At 42.4% G+C, this 14100-nt stretch overlaps 1 protein-coding gene across 2 annotated transcripts in view; it reads left to right on the top strand.

The window, feature by feature from the left end:
• The window catches only part of LRRTM4 (leucine rich repeat transmembrane neuronal 4), a 991574-nt gene that overhangs the window by 76115 nt on the left and 901359 nt on the right, over positions 1–14100 (top strand). For both annotated transcript variants that reach the window (XM_084615241.1, XM_084615240.1), the window contains exon 2: positions 13699–13791. The gene's annotated coding sequence lies outside the window, so the exon portion shown is untranslated. The remainder of the gene's footprint in view (positions 1–13698; positions 13792–14100) is intronic.

The raw sequence follows: 14100 nt of genomic DNA, 5'->3' as shown, positions 1-14100 counted from the left end.
GTGGTCTATCTGGTCTTCAGAGGGACTTGAGATGAAAAGATCCTCTGCTTGTCCTTGGCATAGGAGCAAAATTCACCCTTTGTGATTATAACTATTTGCTAATGGGGAGAGGTAGATAGGGTTCAGAGTGACATAGACAAATTGGAGGATTGGGCCAAAAGAAATCTGATGAGGTTCAACAAGGCCAAGTGCAGAGTCCTGCACTTAGGACAGAAGAATCCCATGCACCGCTGCAGGCTGGGCACTGACTAGCTAAAGGCAGTTCTGCAGAAAAGGACCTGGGGATTACAGTGGCTGAGAAGCTGGATATAAGTCAGCAGTGTGCCCTTGTTTGCAAGAAGGCTAACGGCATATTGGGCTGCATTAGTAGGAGCATTGCCAGCGGATCTAGGGAAGTGATTATTCCCCTCTATCTGGCACTGGTGAGGCCACATCTGGAGTATTGCATCAAGTTTTGGGCCCCCTACTACAGAAAGGATGTGGACAAATTGGAGAGAGTCCAGCGGAGGGCAACAAAAATGATGAGGTGGCTGGGGTACATGACTTATGAGAGGCTCAGGAAACTGGGCTTGTTTAGTCTTCAGAAAAGAAGAGTGAGGGGAGATTTGATAGCAGCCTTCAATGGAGCTAGGCCATTCTCAGTGGTGGCAGATGACAGAACAAGGAGCAATGGTCTCAAGTTGCAGTGTGGGAGGTTTACATTGGATATTAGGAAAAACTATTTCAGTAGGAGGGTGGTGAAGCACTGGAATGGGTTACCTAATGAGGTGGTGGAATCTCCATGCTTAGAGGTTTTTAATGCCCAGCTTGACAAAGCCCTGGCTGGGATGATTTAGTTGGGGTTGGTCCTGCTTTGAGCAGGGGGTTGGACTAGATGACCTCCTGAGGTCTCTTCCAACTCTAATATTCTATGATTCTAATGTATGCAATTAATTGCACAATTTCCCCAGATTGTTTTTGTTTTTTAATTATTCCCCTTGTTCTAGTAAGGCATTAGAGCTGAGCGAAATTTCTGGGGCTGAAAAATGCAGCTTTGGGTTGATTGATATGCTGAATAGTTCTGGTGGGGGGAGCTGGAGAGAATCATTCTTGAAAAAGTCACTTTTTTTTCCAGCACTTTCAAAAAAACAAAAACAAATCTAGCTACATTTCAAAAGTCAAAATGTTTCCTTCCAAAACGGTTAAAAATGCCTGAAAATGAAATGGATATATATATATATATATATATATATATATATATATATTTGGCCAAAATAGTTTTGGTTTTTTTTTGGTTTTGCTTTTATTGTGGTGCAAAAAAAGATGAGAAAAAAAATTGGATGGATTTTTGGCCACAAAACTGAAAAAAAAATCAATTTTGTCCTCAGCTCTAGTGAGTCAACAAGATCAAACAGAGAGAGGAAATCTTTCCTTCTTGGGTACCCAAATGCAGCCTGGGCAGCATCATTTGGTGCAAACTTCAGCTTCCTGACTCAACCCTTTTGTGGATGGATTCCCTGTCATGGGGAGAGGATAGTTAAGACTTCATGGCACAGTCCTTTCCTTCTCTTAAAACAAGGAGACTAAGTGTGGTTGCACTTTCTTACGATATGCGCCACTAGTCTGAGAATGAGCAACTCATTTCACATCAGCCACTGAACAGCCAATGGATAATCATACTCTTCAGACACGAACCACCTGCGCTACAATCGAACCAGTGACTTCATCCCTGATTCTGCAAAGACTTCTGCTCATGCTGAACTTTAAGTTAACTCAGGGGATCTACACAGGTTGAGCACGTACATGAGTCTTTGCCAGCTTGAGACCTTGGAATATAAAAGTACCATAGATTCCTTACATATTCCGTGAGCTCCTAGACAGGAAAGTAAATAAAATGGCCAGATTTTCCAAAACAAATCGAAAAAATGTACTTGGCATGTTTAAGAATAGTGGGTTCTGCTGAGAGATCTCTGGAAACTAGGCACATTCCATCAGGTCCCGAAATGAGATGAGGTCCTTTAAAAATCTGGGCTTGATATAATTACCATGTATGCCAAATACAGTAATCTAATAAACCGCAAAGAAAGATTTCATTTCAACTCATACCTCTCGAATTCGACCATCTTTTGATCTCCCAGAATAACCGATGAAGGAATTTGATAGCAAAAAATGATGTGGGTAATTTAGGATGTCCTTTTATTTTCCTAGTTGGCTAATACTGAAAATATTCAGACTGGATCGCGCTGTGGTTCAGATCAATAGAAATTTTCTATTAGTGCTGAATTACCCTCATGAGTGGAAAGGAAGCAATCAAGTCAGCCACAAGGAAAGGGTAGGTACCCATGTGTGTAAATTGAGATTGGACTTACATGACTCATTCTTACGTTAGTGCATTGAAATTGTAATGTGGTGCATGCAAATATCAAATGTCATCCTAATGGGTTGTCATAGTAATGTTGACAGGAGCTGATTTCCAATCAGCCAAATAACTATTCAGTGAATCCAGTTCATTTCCAGAAGTCTGTTGTGGCCCCACTTGGTCCCATTACCTGGAATTTCCGAAGGACTTGTTTCACTATACCTGGTCAACATTTTTTTCAAGAATTAAAATTTTGGACAAAATGATTTAACAAAATAATTTTAAAAGTTTTATCCTTTTTTGACCAGCCCTGGGTACGAATTGTCACCTAATTACAGCAGACAGGTTAAGGGATGTTGCAGATACAACTACGGAGTCTCGCCTGTCTATTTAAGGAACTTATGTGGTGCCCCATTACTGTGGTAGCTGAGCATCTGACAATCTTCAATGTATTTATCCTCACAACTAAGAAATTCCTGCAGTTATAGCTTGACTGAAAGGTATTGCTTTTCCAGCCTGTGTAATAGAGTTTCTCGCACGTTGGAGCTTCAGGAATTAACCTTCCCCCTTGACTTGCCTTCAGGTGAAACAAATAGAAAACAGCACTAGCAAATGGCTTTGATTCAGCACTTTTTTATATTTAGCTGCATACAGAGCTGTAAAGCAAGAAAACAACCTCAGGAGGCACAGGTCCAACGTCACCACACACTTTTTAGCAAGGAGAGATACCAGCTTATTATTCTGTGAAAATCAGGGATTTACCTACGTAACCAGAAGTGAGCTAGGACCACAAAAAGTGAGTTTATAATTCAAAATGCAAAAAATAAAAACCAAATGACAAAGTCCACAGTCCTGCAAAAACTTAGGCAACTGTTTAACTTTTCTCATATGAATACTCCCATTGGAAGTCATTGAGCTGTCTTACCTGAGCAAAGCTAAGTAGCTGTGTAAGCATTTGAAGGAGCAGCATCTAAATTACACCTGTGACAGATCGTGTACACATGGAAAATTCAAAAACTCTTGCGTCAATTTTATAAATGTTATGTCTATCTCTATGGGCTTGCTAGAGACTGCATTCCTAGCTCCATGGGGAGCTATAGAGTTTCCTGCAGGAACTAAAATTTCTAGAAATTATTTAATGCAAATCCCGAAGGCAGGTATCAACTCAGTGGAAGTTTCACCCTGTAGGGGTACTAGCTTAAACTGGATTTGTCTGGTTGAAGAGGACTGACCAACAAGAGAACTCTAAACTGTATAAAGTATCCACCCAAACATGGGGAGAGAGGTCACTCACTTGATCCAAGAACTGACATGAAACTTGGACCAAGAGTTCCTTCAGAAAGGGCTTGAAGTACCTTGGAATCTACCATGTGGAAGATGGGTGACACTTGGTAAGCTCTATGCATGCATATAAGCTGTTGGTTGTTTTTAAGATGTATTTTCTCTAGAATGCTTTTCTTCTGAATAAATAGTACTTTGCTTTATCAAAGCTTGGTGGTCACTGATTAATCCTGTCATTGCCCTTGGGAGAATGGGACTGCAGGTGCTGAACTAAAGTCAACTCTGCTGTGATAATTGCAATGCATAGAAAGCTTCTGCAGCCCAAGTCCCAGTCCGGAGGGAGAGGAAATTGGGGTACTGCCCTAAGACATGTGATGGCTAATGGCCTGAGCCCAAGCCCGTGCCCTCAAGGACGCAGTGAGAGGGTCAGAAGTGCAATCATCTCGGGAATGGTGAGAACTCCCGCACTGGATTTAATAGATTTCTAGCTTTACAATGTGTGAAGGACCCTACTATCTGACCTCCTACATAACACAGGCCACAGGACCTCACTCAGTAAAGCCTTCTTGAGGTGTCTTGTCTTCTCTTCCTTTATGCTTTAAACCTTGAGCCTGCAATGGGAACCATGTGGGTGGATCTTGGCACCTGTGGGGTGCTCCATTGCAGGATTGATGCCTTAGATAGTTGCAGTCACAAAGCCTCACTGGTTTTTTTTTCTTGTTGGTATTATGTGTCCCCCAGCTGAGCATCCTGCCAGAACTAAAATAATAATAATAATAATAATTAATAATCCAAATAGCAACCTGTGCTAACACCATATAGCTGTTTGTCTCCTTCCAGTGGCAAGATTGGATATAGATGTTTGAATCTGCTTATGAACTTGTTTCTTGAGCTAAAGCAGAAGAGGCTCTTCCTTTAGGATCCGGAGGTCCTGGTCTCAATCCCTTCACATGAACCATCCAGGGATGCTGTTAAATATGTATATAATGACCTGGTTAGTATGGCTGTCACTTTTGATTGAATCATACAGGCACTAAGAGGAGGCAATAGAGTTTTGCTCTCTGTTACCCTGCTATATCCTGTATTCCAATCCCCTTTAAAAGCAGTGGATACAATATAAGAACATAAGAATGGCCATACTGGATCAGATGAGTGGTCCATCTAGCCCAGTATCCTGTCTTCCGGTAGTGTCCAATGCCAGGTACTTCAGAGGGAATGAACAGAACAGGTAATCATCAAGTAATCCGTCCCCTGTTGCCCGTTCACACTTGTGGCCAACAGATATAAAACATTAGAAATAATATGTAAACATGTCAGCTTTTCTTTTCTTTTTTTTAAAACTACTGTCTTTAAAATTTCTGTCCTTAAATTTCTGTCCTTGAGCAGGTTTCAGAGTAACAGCCGTGTTAACCTGTATTCGCAAAAAGAAAAGGAGTACTTGTGGCACCTTAGAGACTAACCAATTTATTTGAGCATGAGCTTTCGTGAGCTACAGCTCACTTCATCGGATGCATACCGTGGAAACTGCAGAAGACATTATATACACACAGAGACCATGAAACAATACCTCCTCCCACCCCACTGTCCTGCTGGTAATAGCTTATCTAAAGTGATCATCAAGTTGGGCCGTTTCCAGCACAAATCCAGGTTTTCTCACCCTCCGCCCCCCCACACACAAACTCACTCTCCTGCTGGTAATAGCCCATCCAAAGTGACCACTCTCTTCACAATGTGTATGATAATCAAGGTGGGCCATTTCCTGCACAAATCCAGGTTCTCTCACTCCCTCACCCCCCTACCAATTTATTTGAGCATGAGCTTTCGTGAGCTACAGCTCACTTCATCGGATGCATACCGTGGAAACTGCAGAAGACATGATATACACCCAGAGACCATGAAACAATACTTCCTCCCACCCCAGTGAGAGAACCTGGATTTGTGCAGGAAATGGCCCAACTTGATGATAACTTTAGATAAGCTATTACCAGCAGGACAGTGGAGTGGGAGGAGGTATTGTTTCATGGTCTCTGTGTGTATATAATGTCTTCTGCAGTTTCCACGGTATGCATCCGATGAAGTGAGCTGTAGCTCACGAAAGCTCATGCTCAAATAAATTGGTTAGTCTCTAAGGTGCCACAAGTACTCCTTTTCTTTTTGTCCTTGAGCAGATTTTCGTATGACTTGAATCAAATGTCATTTTAACTTGAGTCCTAGTCAACAAATCTCCAGTGAAATTCTATTAATTTTCAATTAAATTTCAAATAAACCAATTAGCATTTTCATTTTTCAAGAGCAACAAAGGCAGAATCTGTAATGAGTCTATCCAGTCATTCGCAGAGGAATAAATGGTCTGGACAGATTTCTGCAGTCAATCTTTCTGTGTAACTTCATCAAGTATATTACCCTTATCTTCTCCTCGCTTGTTTGAGGCCTTATGTTGGCTTTCTTGTGGTGTCTGAAATCTCTTCTCCCTCCCTCTCTCCCTCTTAGTGGGCTCATGTTCCTCCCCCTTTTTTTCAACCCCCGTCTCCTTGTGTCATTATGTATACCAGAGTAGCACTTCATGGCTCCATCATGCTGAGGCGTGTACACATAGTGAGAGACAATCCCTGCCCCAAAGAGCTCTATAGCCTAAATAGACGAGGCCAGTGGAAGGAGATATTATTATTCCCGTTTTACAGATGGAAAGTTTAAATGACTTGTGTAAGGTTACTAAGGGAGAGTTGGTATTTGAACCTAGCTTTCCTGAGTCTCAGGGCAGTGGTTTAACCACAAGGCTATCCTTTCTTGCTTCGCTTAGCTCTATGTCTGAAGAGCAGATTGATTGAAGCACTTTAAGAGAGCAATCTAAGCACCCATGTGGCCCCTGTTAGCACAGTAGCTTCATGCTTCACAAGCTTTAATGTATTTATCTTCCCACCACCTCTTTGTGGCAGGGCAGTGCTATTATCCCTATTTTACAGATGGGGAACTGATGTACAGGGAAAAAATAAGCGACTTGCCCAATGTCTCACAACAAGTCTATGGTGGCACAGGGGATTTAAACCTAAAAATCCCAAGTCCTAGGCTAGTGCTCCAAGCACACAGTTACCTCTTTAAAAATGTGTATATCTACATTTTATACATGCACAGTATAAAAAAATATTCTGTGTGTGTGTGCGTATTTTGGAGGTGTTACTCTTCATAATCCTACATTACCATGGAGGAATGAACACAGCGAAGGCTAAGCGCTAATATGGAACTGCTTATTTAGAGATTACTTGTCCATTCAGAAAGCACCTAATTCTATTAGGTTGCTGGCAGACCTATGGGAAGCAAGCAGGTGAAGTATCTGTTATATTTCTGAATTGGCAAGGGCTTCTGAATCATACTCTCGCTCCTGTAGCATGGAACAGTCAACTAAACACAATTCCATCAATACATGTGTGAAGAAGTAGTGCTATCCAGGGCCCACTTAACATAAACATAAGTGTGTGGTGTTCTTGACATCCTGCAGAAATTACAGCAGCAGTTCATTGTTCTCCTACTTTGTAGCAACCAGATTTTAAGTGACTCATGGCGGCTTCTGTGGTCATTTTAATAGCGCTTTTGCAAAATGCTGTGTTGAACTCAGTTGTAGAGACCTGAGTTGCCAAGTTCAGAACTGGATCCCTATCCAAATTTCCCAAACCAAGATCACAGGATTCTCTTCAGTTAGAAAACCTTTTCTATAAAACATGGTATTCCTTGAGAAGTGTGTGTGTGTGGGGGGGAAACGTTGGTTTCAGTTGCATGGAGAAAAGGGTTTGTGAACTCGGACTAGTAAACTAATCTGAAAAACTTTGAACTCCATGCAGTTCTTCCAGATGAACGTTGTGGTTTAGCTTTCATGACAAAGTGAGACATATCTGTGTTTCAGTGCTAAGTCAATTGAAATTTTAGGGTTCAGCCAAACCTGCAAAGTGAAACAAAACGCAAGGGACTAAAATTTAAAAAAAGGACTAGTGATTTTGGGAACTTCAGACACCTTAATGGAGTCTGATATTCAAAAAGTGATGAGCAATTGCCGCCTTAATATTGCGTCTCAAAATAGGACCCCAAAATTGTGAATCACTTTGGAAAACGTTGAGCAGAGAGTACTGCCATCAGAAAACAGTTCACATAATCCCATCAGCTAACATGGCCTTGCAGCACCAGTAGATCAGTGGTTCTCAACCAGGCTACGTGTACCCCTAGGGATACGTAGAGTTCTTCCAGGGGGTACATCAACTCATCCAGATATTTGTCTAGTTTTACAACAGACTACATAAAAAGCACTAAAAGTCAGTACAGACTAAAATTTCATACAGACAATAACTTGTTTATACTGCTCTATATAGTGAAATGAAAGTCCATATTTATATTCCAATTGATTTATAATTGTGTGGTAAAAATGAGAAAGTAAGCAATTTTTAGGTAATAATATGGTGTGACACTTGTATTTTTTTATCTGATTTTGTAAGCAAGTAGTTTTTAAGTGGGGTGAAACTTGGGGGTACGCAAGACAAATCAGACTCCTGAAAGGGATACAGTCGTCTGGAAAGGTTGAGAACCACTGCAGTAAAATAACCTAATCTGTCTCTTTCATCTAATTTCGCTGATTCTTGGAACAAAATATATCTGTTCAACTGGAAGAAATGTGAATATACAAGACAAGCTATTAATAACACCCAACGGGTGCTGAAACAGAATGTTTATTAATTGACAGGATTGCTTCAAAGCAGCATCTGATAGTTCGGAACAACCTAGACAATGGATGAATTAGGAATCCTGACTGTTTTCCAAAGTGTTATTGATTTTGAAAACAGAAGGGTGGGCGAAGGAGGAGGAAACCCCATTGTGTGTGTATTTTGCTCAGCTGTAGGAACACAGAGCACGTGTGCCTCAGCTGTGCATCTGTAACATGTCAGCCCACCTGTGATTCTTCACTACATTCTCTGTCTGCATGTTTTGTTGAGGGGCTGCTGGGGTGAGGTGGGGGCTGTTTTTGTTTAACTCCCCGGGGAACCGGTTGTGCTCATTATTTCCCACGTGAGCTGCTGGACGTGACACTTCGCCACATATGGATTTCATTCCCATAATGGGCCCTAGGCATACAAAGGGTAAGGAAGAGATTAAGGTGGAGACAAGGAAGCCAGGCATGCTGCAGGTGAAACTGATAACAGCTCCAAAAAGCCATCTCTGCAGAAGACAGCAGGGGGCTGGAGAGAAGTACTTCCTGAGGCTGAGGAAGAAGGGACTTTGCTAGCCAACTGGAGCACTAAACCTGTCGGGGAATCCTTTCTCTTGCCTCAGAAGAAGTCTACCTGGTTAGTGTTTGGACAGGCTAGAGAGACTGATTAAAACAACCTGGTGTGTGGACTTTAAATTGGGTTGGTGTGAGCTTGTTTGAAATCAGTTTTGTTTGCCTAGACTGATGCAAAGGCAGCATACCTTTCCCCCCCGAAAGAATAATAGCTGGAGCATGGAACTTCCAGCTCTTGTCTCTTGCGTCCTTTTTTTCGGGCCTTTCAAGGACAGTTGGTTGCAGCATTTGAACAGAGGAGAAAAACATTACCTCCTGGGAAACCTGGATTAGCAAGCAGTTTATATTGCTGTCTACAAGTTTAATATGTAAATAAAAAGGAGTAGAAATGATGGGTGAGTCTGAGATCCTGGCCTAAAAAAGTGGGGAGTTTGGGTTCTGTGTGCAAAACAAAACACGGATTCATCCTAGGAGTTTTTCCCAGCTGTGTGAAATTCTGGTGCACATTGATTTACAATGGGATTTAGGATCATAAATCACCCAAGCACTCTTGAAAATTGTATTCCCAATCTACACTGTCGAGAGAACTAAATTATAAACAAGTTTGCCAAGTATCTGGAGAATATGGAAAAATCCTACATAAATTTTAAGCTCAGTGGGCCAGATTCTCAGCTGACGTAAATCACTGTAGCTGAAAGTTACTTAAATTACCTGGGGATCTGGTCCATTTCCATTACAGTCGATACATGCAGACCTAGCAACTTGAAGTGACATCTGTCATGCAGGAAAAAAAAAAGTAGAACTTAGCCTGAAAGGGCAGGGGTGTCTGAGGTTTTTTTGTTTGTTTTATTTTTTTATACACAGCTTCAATACTGTATACAAAGAGAAGTGAGGGAAATAAAGTCAAAACCTACCGTGTAGCTTCACTGTCTTTATGAATAGTTATCTGCATCCCAGCCCAGCAGTGATGGTTGAAAAGCTTAACAGCGTAACAAAAATCCTTTGATTTGAACCCTCATGATCCTCAAGTCAAAGGGATATGATGAGATGAAACAAGCATGTGGCAGTAACACGTGCACTCTTCTGTTCCAGGGATGAGACTGATCGCTAATGAACTGACAATTGCAGTGTTATTTCAGGTTTCAGAGTAACAGCCGTGTTAGTCTGTATCTGCAAAAAGAACAAGAGGACTTGTGGCACCTTAGAGACTAACCAATTTATTTGAGCGTAAGCTTTTGTGAGCTACAGCTCACTTCATCGGATGCATACAGTGGAAAATACAGTGGGGAGACATATATAAACACAGAACATGAAACAATGGGTGTTACCATACACACTGTAACAAGAGCGATCAGGTAAGGTGAGCTATTACCAGCAGGAGAGCCAGGGCTGGGGGGAGGGGGGAGGACCTTTTGCAGTGATAATCAAGGTGGGCCATTTCCAGCAGTTGGCAAGAACGTCTGAGGAACAGTAGGGGTGGGTGTGGGGGGGAAATAAACATGGGGAAATAGTTTTACTTTGTGTAATGACCCATCCACTCCCAGTCTTTATTCAAGTCTAAGTTAATTGTACCCAGTTATTTCAGATGCTAGGAGTAAGAGCCTGTTTACCTGGCACCTATGGCCTTGATAGAGCCCTATCCAAGCAACATATTGAGTAAACAACGTGCTATCTTGGGAGATGCTGTCGGCAGATAATGTATATCTAATATAATCTATAGAATAGAAGAAGGTATCGGTCTCTTTCTGATGACTGCAAGCTCAAGTAGTAATTCAATCTTTAACAACCTGCTCCAGTATCACTTCAGGTTTGGTCTGATATCATCAGACCTCTGCAATGAAATTATAGTTTTCTCGACATTGTTTCTTCTCTCTTACTGTCTGATGAGACTGCAGTTAGACTATTTTGAGTCTGATGTTCTGGTTTTATGGAACCCGAAGCCTGCTTTCCTCTCCTTTACTCCAGCAAAACTTCACTGCGGAGTTACTCCTGATTTACACTGCTGTAAGCAAGAGGCGTTTTCCTCCTCCATCTTTTATTTATTTATAGTAAAAACAAGAGTTGTCTGATTTTCTAATGCTGCAGGGTATAGACAGGGCTTTGAATTGGCAGCAATCCTGTGCCACTTCTCAGCTGCGTCTTTTTTGGCAGGGAGGGGGCACTTTTTGGGGGGCATACTGCATGGTCAACTTCAAAAAAGTTGATACGTTGTGGGTTTGTTTGGTTTTTTTTAACCTTGCATCTCTTAAGAATCTAACTAGTTAATTTCTGCCTGAGAAGATTTAAGGTGCCATTATTCCCATAATTTCTGCTGTGGGGATCTGTCTGTTGTAGTTGCATGTCCCTTATGACTGTAGTATCTGTGCACCGCTGTAACGGTGTCAGACTCACCTCTGCGGCGCCTCTTGCTGGTTACCAGCTCACCAGCCTCCGGAGCGCCCTCTGCAGGCCGGTGTCTCGCTTGCCGCTGAGCCCCAAGTCCCTCCTGGACCTCGGTGCCCCCTTTCATGCCGGGGTGCTGCCACCTGCAGTACCCTGCACAGATCTGGGTCTCCCCTCCCCAGGGAACCCCCAACCCCCACCTCGCCTCAGTCTGTGGCCACTGCCACTCATCACCTCGCCCCTGTTCCCTGGGGCCGACTGCAGTGTAAGCGCCACTCGTCATAGGCGAGGGGGATTTGGACCTGCTGCCTCTGCCTACCCCTTGGGCTGCCTCCTGCAACTCCAGTACCTATTTAGCCTTCCACTAGGCCTGCAGCCTGGGGAGTTTCCAGGCCAGAGCTCCCCAGCTCCTCTGGCCTTCCCCCAGCCCTGCTCTACCTCAGATACCTTGGTATACTCCCAGCAGCCAGGTCCTTCCCTCTCCACAGGCTAGAGAGAGAGTGCCCCGGCTCCTGCCTTCACTGGCTTTTATAGGGTCAGCCGGGTCTGTTTGGGGCGTGGCCACAGCAGAGGCTGTCTTCCACTCAGCCCAGCGTTTCCCCTGCCCCAGTCCTCTCCCAGGGCTGGTTTAAGAAGCCCTTCCAGGCAGGAGCGGGGTGACCACCCTGGCTACACCCTCATAATCTTTTAATTAGAGCTGGTCAAAAACTTTCTGATGGAACGCTTTTCCATCAAAATATGTGGTTTCATCCAAACTGAAACTTTCCATGGGAACGTGTCTATTTTGACCAAGTTCGGTTGCGGGCATGGGGGAGAGGAACCTTTTGACGCTTTCGGAATGGAACATTTTCATTCTGAGGTGACTTTTTGATTTGAAATGTATTTTATGCAAGATTATGTGATAATCAAAACGATTTTGAAATAAAAACGAAATGTTTCGCTTGACACCTCCTCCAGCCCCCAGTGAACTTTAAAGGTTCATAAAAACAAACGTAGAAATTGTAGATTTTCCCCAAGAATTGGAAGTTGTTACCTGCACGACTCCACTTTCAATGTATTTATCATCACAATATCCCAATGAGATATTCTTTAGTGACTTCCCTACACTGCCAGTTTGGGGCTCGATTATGTGCCTGTGCAGAGACGCAAAAGCGGGTAAGAAACTACCCCACACCCCATTCAGGCCCTAGTAATGCCCCTGTGGTGCTACCAGACCTTGGCTCTGGTCACAGGGAGCCCACTACACCTTTCTCCTCCCTAAGCAGGTGGGCAACGGCTGGATAGGGAGTGTATAGAACCTAGACTCTGTCTTTCTCTACACACCAGTTAGTGAAGTGGATTAGCCATAAGGGGGAGAAATAATTTGTTGGTGGTGTGGGTCAGTAATCGTGCAGCATAGTTCTGTCCCTGTGTTGTTTCTGGGATGGTGCAGCTGTGTACTGCTTCTTTTTTTCAAAGGCTAGCAGCAAAGCCACAATGTAGCCCTCACTCAAAGCATTATATTTTGGTTACCAACCAAGGGGATTTGCACAGAGCTGTTTCTGGAATTTCTATGAGAAATTTAAAGGTTTTTCTTTTTGTCCTGACTCAGGATCAATTTTTCTTCCAACATCTCAATTTTCAGTAGGACAGAAATTCTGTTTTTCAGCCAGCTCTAGTTTTGCAAAATCTAATCTGATTAGAAATGTTTTCATGACTTTTCAGAATGTGCATACTTTACACTAATGATACACAGTTGGAACATTAATAGAGTGCTAATATCTGGGGTCCTGATTCTTGGCTGGACCTTATCTAGAAATTTTCACCAGTGCAAAGTGAATGCAGAACACTGCCATTCTGATCTGGTAATGTTTTACGCCCATTTCACACAGCTATAGTAATTACACAAGGTACATTGCAATGGAAAATCAGGCCTTGAGGCATTTGCGGCTTATGCTTTTAAGTAGTTACCTGTGTTATAAATGCTATACAATGTTGCATTTACAACACAGAGCGATGTGTGTCCATTCTACAGTGATGGCCTTGAGCAGACTAGTAATACTGCAGGGAACTCTGATGTTTGGAACTATTATTAATAATAATTTGAGTCAGTTTGTGATCCCCTGATGAAAGCTGCTGTATAATTATAAATCTGAATTAATTATTTTACACTTGAGTTAATTGAGGTACAGAGAGGTTAAATGATTTGCCCAAGGTGTCACACCGAGTCATTGGCAGAGCTGAGAATAAAACACAGGAGTCTTGCCCCCCACTGTCCTTTTCTAACCACTTTCAATGCAAGAATAATCACTCTTTCTTTTTAAATAAGGGTTGCCTCACTTGCCTTCTCTAAAATTCAGCCTACTCAAAATGCCCAGGCAACAAGGGAAGAACATCTGGTCTCAGGAATACCAGCACTTTGTTCTCATCAGTGATTTCTCTTTTTATCACCTAGGTCAAAAAATAAAAACCACCAGTGGGAGTGCGTGATGCAGTGAAATGATCAAGCAGGCTAAGGAGAGCTCCAGTTGCAATTTGCGCATACAAGGTAATCCACGCAAACACTCCTATAAATCAATCTAATTTATATAAGTGAGACTACAAATTAGTGAGAACAACCAAATGACAAACTATTGTAATTACACAAAATCAACTGGTGAACTAATTGAAGTGACAGCTATCAACAAAATGTATATGCTTAAACACTGTGCTACATATAGTAATGAGAGGTTATGCTGGTGAAAACTGTCTGTAGCTTAGGGTGAGAAACAAGTGGGACTGCACTCACAGAAGTGCATTTTTCAAACCTGACTTTGAAAGTGCCGAAAAGGAATCTTTCTTTTGGTACACGGTCCAA

The sequence above is a fragment of the Lepidochelys olivacea genome (genome assembly GCF_965140295.1).
Source record: "Lepidochelys olivacea isolate rLepOli2 genome assembly, chromosome: 26".
NCBI lineage: Eukaryota > Metazoa > Chordata > Testudines > Cheloniidae > Lepidochelys > Lepidochelys olivacea.
The sequence above is the reverse complement of the archived record's forward strand: the minus strand, read 5'-3'. Positions and strand labels throughout refer to the sequence as shown.